This window comes from Triticum dicoccoides, chromosome 2B (genome assembly GCF_002162155.2).
Source record: "Triticum dicoccoides isolate Atlit2015 ecotype Zavitan chromosome 2B, WEW_v2.0, whole genome shotgun sequence".
NCBI lineage: Eukaryota > Viridiplantae > Streptophyta > Magnoliopsida > Poales > Poaceae > Triticum > Triticum dicoccoides.
The window spans coordinates 460,858,498-460,871,416 of NC_041383.1; positions in this window are offsets into that span (position 1 = coordinate 460,858,498).

The following is a 12,919-nucleotide window of genomic DNA, read 5'->3' on the forward strand; positions in this document are numbered from 1 at the left end:
CTTTTGGCTCACGTATATGATAGTGTCGCTAGCATCCATATGACAAAGAACCCGGGCTGACATGGCTAGTCGTGAACCCAAAGTGGCACTAACTTACAGGGACAGGCATACATGACCCAACAACGAACGTGTCGGTCATCAGCGAGTGAATCCAGGCTGTAGCACTGGGCTAGCGGGACTCCGGTGAACCGGGCTGTAGCGGGCTAACAAGACTCTGGAATTCATCACGTGACATTTCCCCGAGGGGACAGACACAGGAACGAAGAAGGACACATGCCGGCCAACCTAAGTGTTTCGGAGCAGTAGCAAGCTACCATGGCTCAGTGGAAACACTAGGAGACATTTCCCGGTAAGAGAGGCTACTAAGCATAACAACTAGATAGTCAGATCCCACACATACCAAGCATTTCAATAACATACACACAATATGCTCGATATGTGCAAATACAACATGGCGTCACAACATGACTCTACAACTCAAGCATTTTATTCAATAGGCTCCGAGGAGCGAGATATTACAATCATGGGTCTCATGACCCAACATTCAGAGCAAACAAGTCAAGCACAAGCGGAAGCTTATCATGTCTGAGTACAAACATCTACAAAAGAAAAAGGCTGAGAAGCCTGACTGTCTATCAGATCCTGCCGAGGGCACAAGATCGTAGCTGAGGTAACAAGCTAAACGTCGAAGTCCACGCGGTACTACTAGCGAGACTGACGTCTCTCTGCAAAAACATAAATTAAGCAACGTGAGTACAAATGTACCCAGCAAGACTTACATCAGAACTAACTACATATGCATCATTATCAACAAAGGGGGGTGGTGGGGTTTAACTGCAGCAAGCCAGCTTTGACTCGGTGGCTAACCTGAACTACGACTGCAAGTAACTCTTTTGAGGTGGCGCACACGAGTCCACATATTCACCATATCAATACACCACTATGGATCCGCTCCCGTCTCCCTACGAGAACGCCATCCATAGCACTCACGCTTATCTTGCGTATTTTAGAGTATCCACTTTCACTTGTCTATGAACTGTACAGGCAACCCAAAAGTCCTTTTCCGCGGACACGGCTATTCGAATAGATCATATTAACCCTGCAGGGGTGTACTTCTTCACACACGCTCTCACCACTTACCGCCATGTACACCTCGTGTATCTCGGCAACCTTCAAGCGGAAGCCTGGCGAGGGAGTCGGCCACGACCTGACTAACCACACAAGTCTCTCATCCAGGTTTATCGCCTATTCGGGTTCCATCCGCAAGGAGATCCGGCCGGGGTGTCGCTCACGGCCCCAAACGATGTGAGCAGGGTTCCCAAGCCCACCATCCGGGTGCCACTTGGTACACCGTGCCACTGTGCCTAGTCTGTCCCAAGCCCACCTGTACCGGGTGCCACTTGGTAGACTACTAACACTACCTACAAACACCAGAAACTAGTTGCAACTCCTGGACAAAGATCATGTTGATTAATAAGTCGAGAGGGGTCGAGTTACCGGAACCCAATGTGTGGTAGTAACTGGTCATGGATCGCAAACACAGAACTCAATTCCTGAGGACGGCTGCAATGAGACAACCCACCATGTACTCCTACATGGCCTCTCACCGCTACCTTTACCAAATCGTGTTCACACACTTAGCTCTCAATAGTACGACATGTTCACACACCTCTAATTCATCCCCGATGAATCAGACCTGACACAACTCTAAGCAATAGCAGGCATGACAAACAAGCATGAATGAGTAGGCACATCAGGGCTCAAACAACTCCTACTCATGCTAGTGGGTTTCATCTATTTACTGTGGCAATGACAGGTCATGCAGAGGATAAAGGGGTTCAGCCACCGCAGCAAGTAACAGATGAATCGTTGTTGTCCTAATGCAGTAAAAGAGAGCAGGAGCGAGAGAGTGGGATTGTATCAGAATGAACAAGGGGGTTTTGCTTGCCTGACACTTCTTAAGATAATATAGCTCTTCATCGGTGTCATCGATCTCATCGTCGGAACCACGTCTATTGAGAGGGGACAAACACCGGCAAACAAGGAAGAACACAATCAATGCAATGCAGCAATATGATGCATGAATGTGACATGGCAATATGCTGTTGATTTGAGCTAATGCAGCTAGCAACAAAGTTAAATGAAGTTGGTTTGAACCCTAAGTTCAAAACCAAACTCCATATGTGAAATTCAAATGTCATTTATATGATTTGTGCTAAACAGCAGCTATAAGTTGTTCTAACATGCATGAAGATAGATTGGATTTTTCTGATCATTTTTCATATATAATTTATTTAATTTGGAGTTACGGTTGATTTTATATGAATTTTAGAAGTTTATACTATTTTCTGGAATTACTGAGTTATTTTTAATCCAGCAAATGATTTACTGCGTCAGCCTAACGTCAGTGTGACGTCAGCAGGTCAACAGGTCACGATCCAGTCAAACCTGACAGTGGGTCCCGCATGTCAGTGTGATTAGCTTAACTAAATTTATTTGGTACTAATCCTAGTTAATTAGCGGGGCTGGGCCCCACCTGTCATTGACCCAGGGGGTCAAACTGGCCCACCCATGGTCAAACGGGGTCAGCGGGGTCAAACCCGCCGGCGACTCGACGCCGGCGAGGCCCGAGACGGTGGCGGCCGTCAGAAACGCGCTACGGGGCACGGGCGAGGCCGTTCTTGGGCTTGTTGGAGAGCTCTAGCAGGCGCGCATCTAGTGGTGGTGGAGGCCGGGTCTATCGTGGCCAGAGCCAACGACGGCGAGCTCCAAGGCGGTGGCCGGAGTTCGGGCAAAGTTGGGAATGGTGCTGTGGGGCACGGCGGGGCGAACGGCTGGGTGCTACGGCCTCCTGGCGATGTGCTGAGCACGGTGACGCGCTCGGGAACTAGCGGCGGTGGCTGTGGCCACGGCTACGCCATGGCCGGCGGCGAGAAGCTCTCGGGTGTGGTGGAAACGGCGGCTACGGAGGGAAATAAAGCACGGGGAGAGAGGGGTTCGGCGTAGTGGCTCACTGCGGTTGTAGGGGGCGTCGAAGTGGGCTCGAGGAAGCACGGACGGCGGCGAATCGACGATGAGGTTGACGGCGGCCGAAGGTTGAAGATGAGCTTGAGGACGACGCTGCAGGGCTTCCGGAGGGGCGTGGATCGGTGGGGAGGAAGAGGGGGTCGAGGCGGAGCTTCTGGGCGTAGTGGCAGGGCGAGGGGTGGCCGGTGGTCACGGGGGTGCTCGTCGGCGTTCTCGGGCGGTCACGGCGATCGCGGGAGAGAGGGACAGAGGAGGAGTTGGGGATGAGGGAGAGTGTGAGGGGGTTCCAGGGGGTGGCGTGGAGCTGCGGGAGACGTCCAGGGAGAGGAGGAGGCAGCCAGGCAGGGTGGTGCGTGGCGAGCTCGGCGGCGTCGCGGTGTCCCTCCTCTGCCTACTGGCACGAGGAGGAAGGTGACAGGGGTGGCTGCGGTGGTGGGCTGGGCTGCTACAGTAGAAGGCCAGGTAAGTGTGCTGCCAGGTGAGCGCCAGGTAGTCCTTCTCTCTCTCTCTCTCTTTTATTTTCTGTTTTCTATTTTTCTGCAGATGTTTGGCTTTATTAAAAATACCAGAACCTATTCAAAAATCATGTAACTGCTTGAGAGCACTGTTTGGAATATTTCCAACAGCCATCATTTCAGTTCATGATTATTTGGACATTTAAAATAATTTATAGCATTTAAATGTCCAAGTACAAATACTGTATGATTTAATTGAGAGCCCAATATGTCCTGCAAAAATATAAACCATTTTTGGTAGATGCTTCCACCTCAAACCAGAAATGTTGAACATTTTTAGAGGGCATTTTGAGTTCAATGAAAAAGATTTTATTTTGACCCTAGTTGAATTCATTTGGTGCTAGGGTTTAAGCATCCCCATTTCAAGTTTCATAAAATTTAAACATGATGCATGGATACTAATGCAAAGACAAGGAAGGCCTGAACTGGGGCTGTGACAACTCACCCCCACTAAACAAGAATCTCGCCCCGAGATTCAAGGCATGAGATAAAAAGACAAAGGGGACACAAACTAATAACATGATCCAACTATCTTCTCGAGGTGTTGATCTGTTGACTCAAAACAATCTTGACGTCTTTGCTTGCAAGGTCTTCATCCAACACGATGACGACAGAAAGAGACTCTACAGAAGACGATCTCCTTGAAGATCGAGTATTCAAAATCAACCCATGGAGTGAGAGGTGAGAGGTAAGAACAGCTCTCGAGCTGAGATATGAAGCATTCATCCAAAGGGATGGAGTGGAACGGATGGCGAAGGTTCACTAGGTAGACAACAATTCCACACTTAAGAGGGTGGAGAACGGTTGTCAACGTAGCGAGCAGTCGAGTTGCCATGATACCATAACGATGCACTTTAGGGAAGTGACTCGTAGAAATATCCCCTTAAGTGGCAAAAAGAATTATCTTTGATTCAAAGATCATTGAAACTCTTTATACTAGCCTAAGGCAATTCTCGAGCGACCATTTGGAGGGGTTGAGTAGGATGGTATACTCGGATTAGAATGGATGATGTGGATTACCTTATTGAAGACAATGCAAGGGATGATTTTAGTAACTCGGGAGAAGCTCAACAGTAGAGAGTGAGTCCATTGTTTGAAAAGTTATAGCATAGCCGAGGAAACTGAGAGCACTATGCAATTAATGCCAACGATCAAACCTAGCACTTGCGCGTGCTCTCAAGAACTTGAGCATTTCCATAATCATCAAGGTTTTACCAATATCCGTGTCAAGGATCCTGGCAACACAACTTACTAACATGATGAATACCGGTGGAAGATGCAGATGCAAAGGAAGATAACGCCGTCTCAGATTTCACCTTAGCGAGGCCAAGGAAACAAAATCTGGATGATCGACCGAGAGACATTTAGCACTCCGCTTCTAATGTTCTCCTTGATGTACTAGTGTAACCCATTCATAGATATGGTTTGATATCTAAAACACCAAGTAAAAGGGTCGGACTTCGGAAACACAAAAATCTATAAGGAACGACTAGGGAGTAAATCCTACGAAATCCTTATGGGGAGGTGGCTAACTTTCTCAATCAAGATACTACAACAATAGGTCTTCCGGCTGGGTGTGTTGGCCACGACATCCACTTTACCGGTTATCGAGGGACCAATATTATAGTTCTTGGGAAATGTTCCAACCATCATATCTGCCTGAGATTCAGATCTGGTTGGTGTCAGGATATTCCAGACTCATCGAGTCTAGAAAGAAAAATGAAAGTTTGCAACACAAATCGACAAGATGACGTTGCGAGATTCTCGGAAATGAACTACGATAGTAAGCTCCAAAACATGAGCTGGTTCTGCTACACACATGTGAACACGTTGTCCCAGACAAAACATGATCACATGGTAGTCTTACAATAAAACACTACCGAGTTCTGGTTGGGAACCATCATCGAGGATATTGGAGTCTTGTGCATGATCTAGAATTAGCACTTAACTCCTTTTCCTTGAACAAGTCAGTCAGTGGCTTAGTGTGCTAGGGGATACATATGGAATGAAGATGATCAGTCTATCAGACCATAAAATACTTCACACATGCATGACTGACTTGGGATGATTCCAGAAGAGCAAAAATAAACTTTCTCGAATTCACGACGGCAACTTACATCAAATGCATGTGAATCAAAGGAAGTCACTTCTTTCATCCAAACGTATTCTTCATGAATGGGGCATGAAGGGAATGCTTACACAAGTTTCCAACACTAGCTGGATGTTCAACACAAATCATGGAGGAGACAAAATGTTGCTGTTGGGCTCAACAACAACTCATCGGAATTTCCATATCACTGGACTTCCACCGTTATGTGAACAATGTGATAGTATTGGTCAGACCAAAAGATGTAATGGTGTATGCTCGAGGAATCAACCACGAGTAAGACAACATTACGAATATCGTTGGTTCTGATTTGATTTGAGGATAGCCCACACTCAAATCAAAGTTTTGACAAGACAACAGATCCAACAACTGATCACAAGGACCAATCGATGAGAATATCATCTTTCTTCAACACACACACACAAGGATATCCCTTCGGAATGAACTGAGTCAGACAAGCTTTCGTCTTCCAACTCTCCAAGTTGTTGTTTAGCTTATCCAACTAGCTTAGGGGTATCCAACACAGACTCTTGGAGAAGGGGTGGTTTATAAGAAAACCAACTTGATCACGAGCTCAACATAACAGCCAGGTGACGACCTGGTGATACTTCCGAGAAGATATTCGGAAAATCACGAACCACCGATATGTCACTAAGCTCGAGAACAATCTTGCTTTTCAGGGCAAGACGATATGATCAAACGAGCGAGGATTTGACAAAATCCTAACTCATCAATCAAAGAGTGCACCAGGAAATAAGGACTAGGTAGCACAATCTATCTTAGAATGATGATTCAATAACCAACATGCTAAGAATGAGAATATTGTCCATTTACTACCAAGCAACTAGTTGCTAGGGGTATTGATTTCACACATCATAGTTCATCCGTCGGCATTCTGGTTGCAACAACACGGAAGCCGAGAAATGAATAATGATGGCGAGAAGTATCACTGCAACAAGAATTCATAAGAGGGTGTGCAATTCCAATGATATTCCTGATATAAAAATGGTAATACCTCAAGGTAGAACAGACCAGAAGCTGGATTGCAACTTGATCTGCGGAACACAACTGCTTTGACCCAATCCTGGAAATGGAAAAGGGTACTGGAGTTTGTTTCTCCTAGTCACTCTGGAATAGAATGGCTTGATGGACCACAAGAGTAATAGGCATCGATGAACGAATGCACACATACTCTTGACTATCTATTGATAGACGAGGGTCAGAAGACAACTAAAGAGGGATAACTCAAAGGAACATACGATTTTCTGAGTTGTGGATGCATGGTTTAGCATGTCGAACGAAGTTCAACATATTTCTTCCGGATAACCCATGCAGAAAGGTAGAACTGGCAGAGCCACAATATATAATGGAGAACTCATCAAGGATATTCCTGTTGTGATCTTTTGATCCAACAAACTTCTGCCATAAAGTGGTTCATAGTATTTGGAAGAAGGAAATACCACGAACTTCAAGGACTATCGCAAAGGTTACTAATAACCTAAGGGAGCTAGCAATTACTATCAACATGAAGTAAGTAGGGTGAATCTCGGGTTCAAAACCCAGAAGTGAAATGCCTACTAACTAAGTGGCATCACGGGATGCTTTTGAGGATGACGGCCAGAATGATCACACTGGGAACACAAAACATGGCTAGACTACTAGATGATCCCCTAAGACACCTAGGGTCATAATAATAACTCCAACATATATGTCGAGGTAATAAAGTACCTCAACTCACTGATTTGTGTGATTAATCTGACCAAAGGCACATCGGAACGAGAAGAAGGAATTTGCAAATGCTTAAGACTATTTAGAAACCTGGGATGACTTGGACAGCATAACGACTGTAAATGCTCAAAAATATTTGAGACAAGCTAGAAAAATGGTGGCATAACCACTTGATCATCATAATATCAAGGTTTTTGAGATCAACAATTAACATACGGAAGTAGTAGGAACTGAACTGAGACTTAAATCCAACAATCTTATAAGTCTACAGATTAGTAACACGTGATCCTGATAGAAGAGGAGAAATCCTAGTTTCTTAACCCCGCAGGAAAGATAAGATGACTCAGATCAGAAGGGCATGAGATATAAGGAGTAAAAAGAGCCTTACGTTCCATCCCACAATATATTCCCTTATATAACTAAAGCATTTCTAGACTCAACTTCGACCAGTTTGGCTTGGTAATCCTACAGGCAGTCAAGCTCTGATACCAAAGCTGCCAGGACCCCGATCCTAAGTCACACCGATCTAGCATGTAACACATCATATCACTTTGCGGCCTCACGCACGGTATTCCCATGGGTGCCACCTTACCTGGCCTGGGACCGTTTGCGCCTTTTGGCTCACGTATATGATAGTGCCGCTAGCATCCATATGACAAAGAACCCGGGCTGACATGGCTAGTCGTGAACCCAAAGTGGCACTAACTTACAGGGACAGGGATACATGACCCAACAACGAACGTGTCGGTCATCAGCGAGTGAATCCAGGCTGTATCACTAGGCTAGCAAGACTCCGGTGAACCGGGCTGTAGCGGGCTAACAGGACTCTGGAATTCATTGCGTGACATTTCCCCAAGGGGACAGACACAGGAACGAAGAAGGACACATGCCGGCCAGCCTAAGTGTTCCGGAGCAGTAGCAAGCTACCATGGCTCAGTGGAAACACTAGGAGACATTTCCCGGTAAGAGAGGCTACTAAGGATAACAACTAGATAGTCAGATCCCACACATACCAAGCATTTCAATAACATACACACAATATGCTCGATATGTGCAAATACAACATGGCGTCACAACATGACTCTACAACTCAAGCATTTTATTCAATAGGCTCCGAGGAGCGAGATATTACAATCATGGGTCTCATGACCCAACATTCAGAGCAAACAAGTCAAGCACAAGCGGAAGCTTATCATGTCTGAGTACAGACATCTACAAAAGAAAAAGGCTGAGAAGCCTGACTGTCTATCAGATCCTGCCGAGGGCACAAGATCGTAGCTGAGGTAACAAGCTAAACGTCGAAGTCCACGCGGTACTACTAGCGAGACTGACGTCTCTCTGCAAAAACATAAATTAAGCAACGTGAGTACAAATGTACCCAACATGAATTACATCAGAACTAACTACATATGCATCATTATCAACAAAGGGAGGTGGTGGGGTTTAACTGCAGCAAGCCAGCTTTGACTCGGTGGCTAACGTGAACTACGACTACAAGTAACTCTTTTTAGGTGGCGCACACGAGTCCACATATTCACCATATCAATACACCACTATGGATCCTCTCCCGTCTCCCTACGAGAACGCCATCCATAGCACTCACGCTTATCTTGCGTATTTTAGAGTATCCACTTTCACTTATCTATGAACTGTACAGGCAATCCAGAAGTCCTTTTCCGCGGACACGGCTATTCGAATAGATCATATTAACCCTGTAGGGGTGTACTTCTTCACACACGCTCTCACCACTTACCGCCATGTACACCTCGTGTATCTTGGCAACCTTCAAGCGGAAGCCTGGTGAGGCAGTCAGCCACGACCTGACTAACCACACAAGTCTCTCATCCAGGTTTATCGCCTATTCGGGTTCCATCCGCAAGGAGATCCGGCCGGGGTGTCGCTCATGGCCCCAAATGATGTGAGCAGGGTTCCCAAGCCCACCATCCGGGTGCCACTTGGTACACCGTGCCACTGTGCCTAGTCTGTCCCAAGCCCACCTGTACCGGGTGCCACTTGGTAGACTACTAATACTACCTACAAACACCAGAAACTAGTTGCAACTCCTGGACAAAGATCATGTTGATTAATAAGTCGAGAGGGGTCGAGTTACCGGAACCCAATGTGTGGTAGTAACTGGTCATGGATCACAAACACAGAACTCAATTCCTGAGGACGGCTGCAATGAGACAACCCACCATGTACTCCTACATGGCCTCTCACCGCTACCTTTACCAAATCGTGTTCACACACTTAGCTCTCAACAGTAGGACATGTTCACACACCTCTGATTCATCCCCGATAAATCAGACCTGACACAACTCTAAGCAATAGCAGGCATGACAAACAAGCATGAATGAGTAGGAACATCAGGGCTCAAACAACTCCTACTCATGCTAGTGGGTTTCATCTATTTACTGTGGCAATGACAGGTCATGCAGAGGATAAAGGGGTTCAGCTACCGCAACAAGTAACAGATAAATCGTTGTTGTCCTAATGCAGTAAAAGAGAGCAGGAGCGAGAGAGTGGGATTGTATCGGAATGAACAAGGGGGTTTTGCTTGCCTGGCACTTCTGAAGATAATATAGCTCTTCATCGGTGTCATTGATCTCATCGTCGGAACCACGTCTATCGAGAGGGGACAAACACCGGCAAACAAGGAAGAACACAATCAATGCAATGCAGCAATATGATGCATGAATGTGACATGGCAATATGCTGTTGATTTGAGCTAATGCAGCTAGCAACAAAGTTAAATGAAGTTGGTTTGAACCCTAAGTTCAAAACCAAACTCCATATGTGAAATTCAAATGTCATTTATATGATTTGTGCTAAACAGCAGCTATAAGTTGTTCTAACATGCATGAAAATGGTACAGATGGATAGATTGGATTTTTCTGATCATTTTTCATATATAATTTAATTAATTTGGAGTTACGGTTGATTTTATATGAATTTTAGAAGTTTATACTATTTTCTGGAATTACTGAGTTATTTTTAATCCAGCAAATGATTTACTGCGTCAGCCTGACGTCAGTGTGATGTCAGCAGGTCAACAGGTCACGATCCGGTCAAACCTGACAGTGGGTCCCGCATGTCAGTGTGATTAGCTTAACTAAATTTATTTGGTACTAATCCTAGTTAATTAGCGGGGCTGGGCCCCACCTATCATTGACCCAGGGGGTCAAACTAGCCCACCCGTGGTCAAACGGGGTCAGTGGGGTCAAACCCGCCGGTGACTCGACGCCGGCGAGGCCCAAGACGGTGGCGGCCGTTGGAAATGCGCTACGGGCACGAGCGAGGCCGTTCTTGGGCTTGTTGGAGAGCTCTAGCAGGCGCGCATCTAGTGGTGGTGGAGGCCGGGTCTATCGTGGCCGGAGCCAATGACGGCGAGCTCCAAGGCGGTGGCCGGAGTTCGGGCAAAGTTGGGAATGTTGCTGTGGGGCACGGCGGGGCGAACGGCCGGATCAAACTCCCACAAATTATAGGTCCGGGTTTGGCATGGAAGGATCCGGTGAACTAGCATCACCTGGATCACGTTGACAAGCTTGATGTTCTTGTCCACCATGCTCTAGATGCGCGTCTGCAGTGCTGTTAGCTCATCCGACGCAGCCCAATTCAGGCCCTTCTCCAGCCAGGAGGTGATCCGCATTGGGGCTCCGGACTTGAATTCGGGAATTGCAGCCCAGGTGGCATCGTAGGGTTATGTGATATAGAACCACAATTGCTGCCACCCTTTGATGGTCTCCATGAAGGAGCCTTCGGGCCATGTGATGTTGGGCATCTTGCTCACCATGGCGCATCCGCACTCTGCCTGTTGGCCACCCACCACCTTCGGCTTCACATTAAAGATCTTTAACCACAATCCGAAGCGGGGTGGGATGCGGAGGAAAGCCTCGCACACGACAATGAATGCTGACATGATGAGGAAAGAATTCGGAGCTAGATCATGGAAATCTAGCCCATAGTAGAACATGGTTCCGCGGACGAATGGGTGGAGAGGAAATCCCAGCCCGCGGATGAAGTGGGGGATGAACACCACCCTCTCATGGGGCTCCGGAGTGGGGATGATTTGTCCCTTGGCCGGGAGCCGGTGGGCGATTTCTTTGGCCAAATACCCCGCCTTCCGGAGCTTTGTAATGTCCTTCTCCTTGACGAGGGAGACCATCCACTTGCCCTGTGCTCCAGATCCGGACATGGTTGGAGTGCTTTCTTGGGGCAGAAAAGATGAGAAGTCGGGCGCTGGAGTTCAAGAATGGGGGAGGCAGAGAGAGAGAGAAGACGTGGGTGAAAGGGGTGAATCCTTATCTCTTTATAAAGGCAGTGAATATCAAGCGCCTCCCTACTAGCCCTAAAAACTCGCCTATTCCCAAGGGCCATGCAGAAGATACGGTGGGATTACCCATGTTCGTATTGATGAGAATCCCGCATAAGGGGACACGATCTCTGCTTTGACAAGACGTGCCAATGAAACCATATCTCGAAATTATGGAGCGGCAGGCTAAAAATGGTTCGAAATAATGGCCGAGCGATGACATGCTACAAAAAGTTGTCAGCGGATTGGACTCGTGAAACATTATACTCTCTGCGATTGTGTGTGGAATTTGTTTTGCAGAGCCGAACACGATTCTTGTGTTCAGACTATTTTGGAGTATTCGGAAAAGGAACCAGCCTTGCAATGCCGAAGACAATTCGCGCGCCGGACACCTTGTCATTGAAGCCTGGTTCAGGGGCTACTGAGGGAGTCCTGGATTAAGGGGTGCTCGGACGTCTGGCCTATTGATCTGGGCCAGACTGATGGGATGTGAAGATACAATACCGAAGACTCTCACATGTGTCCTGATTGGACTCTCCTTGGCATGGAAGGCAAGCTTAGAGCCCTGATATGTCGATTTCTTTCTCTATAACCGACTTTGTACAACCCTAGTCCCCTCCGGTGTCTATATAAACCAGAGGGCTTAGTCTGTAGAGGCAATCATAATCATACAGGCTAGACTTCTAGGGTTTTAGCCATTACGATCTCGTGGTAGATCAACTCTTCACTACAAAAAAAGACACATCCGTGACATTTTGGGCCGAACGAAATTTTTTTCTGTCATACATATGACACTTCTATGACGATAATTGTGACAAAACCCGGTATCATCATAGATGTGGTGGGCTCCTACTTCTATGACAAAAAATCATGACAAAAAATGGGCTTTTCGTCCTGGGCGGGCCGGAGACGCAGCTGCATGACATTCTTTGGGCCGTCCATGACGGAAAAAACTGTGGTAGAAGCGAGGGGGATGAAAATTTAGGGGAGTTGCCAGTTATGATGGGAGGTCGGGAGCCGAGCGATGCGCGTTTCTCTCGTACAGGTGCGAGGCGTTGGCTCTAACTGAACCCGAGCGAGGCGTTGGGCTCTAACTGAACCCGAGCGATTGCACTGCACGCTACGTGTTACTGAACCCGAGCGATCAATTGATGGCTGTTAACTGAACCCGATGGAGCGATTCCTTCGCTACTGCTGCAAAGTGAAGCCGATCGATTGGATGAATAGTGA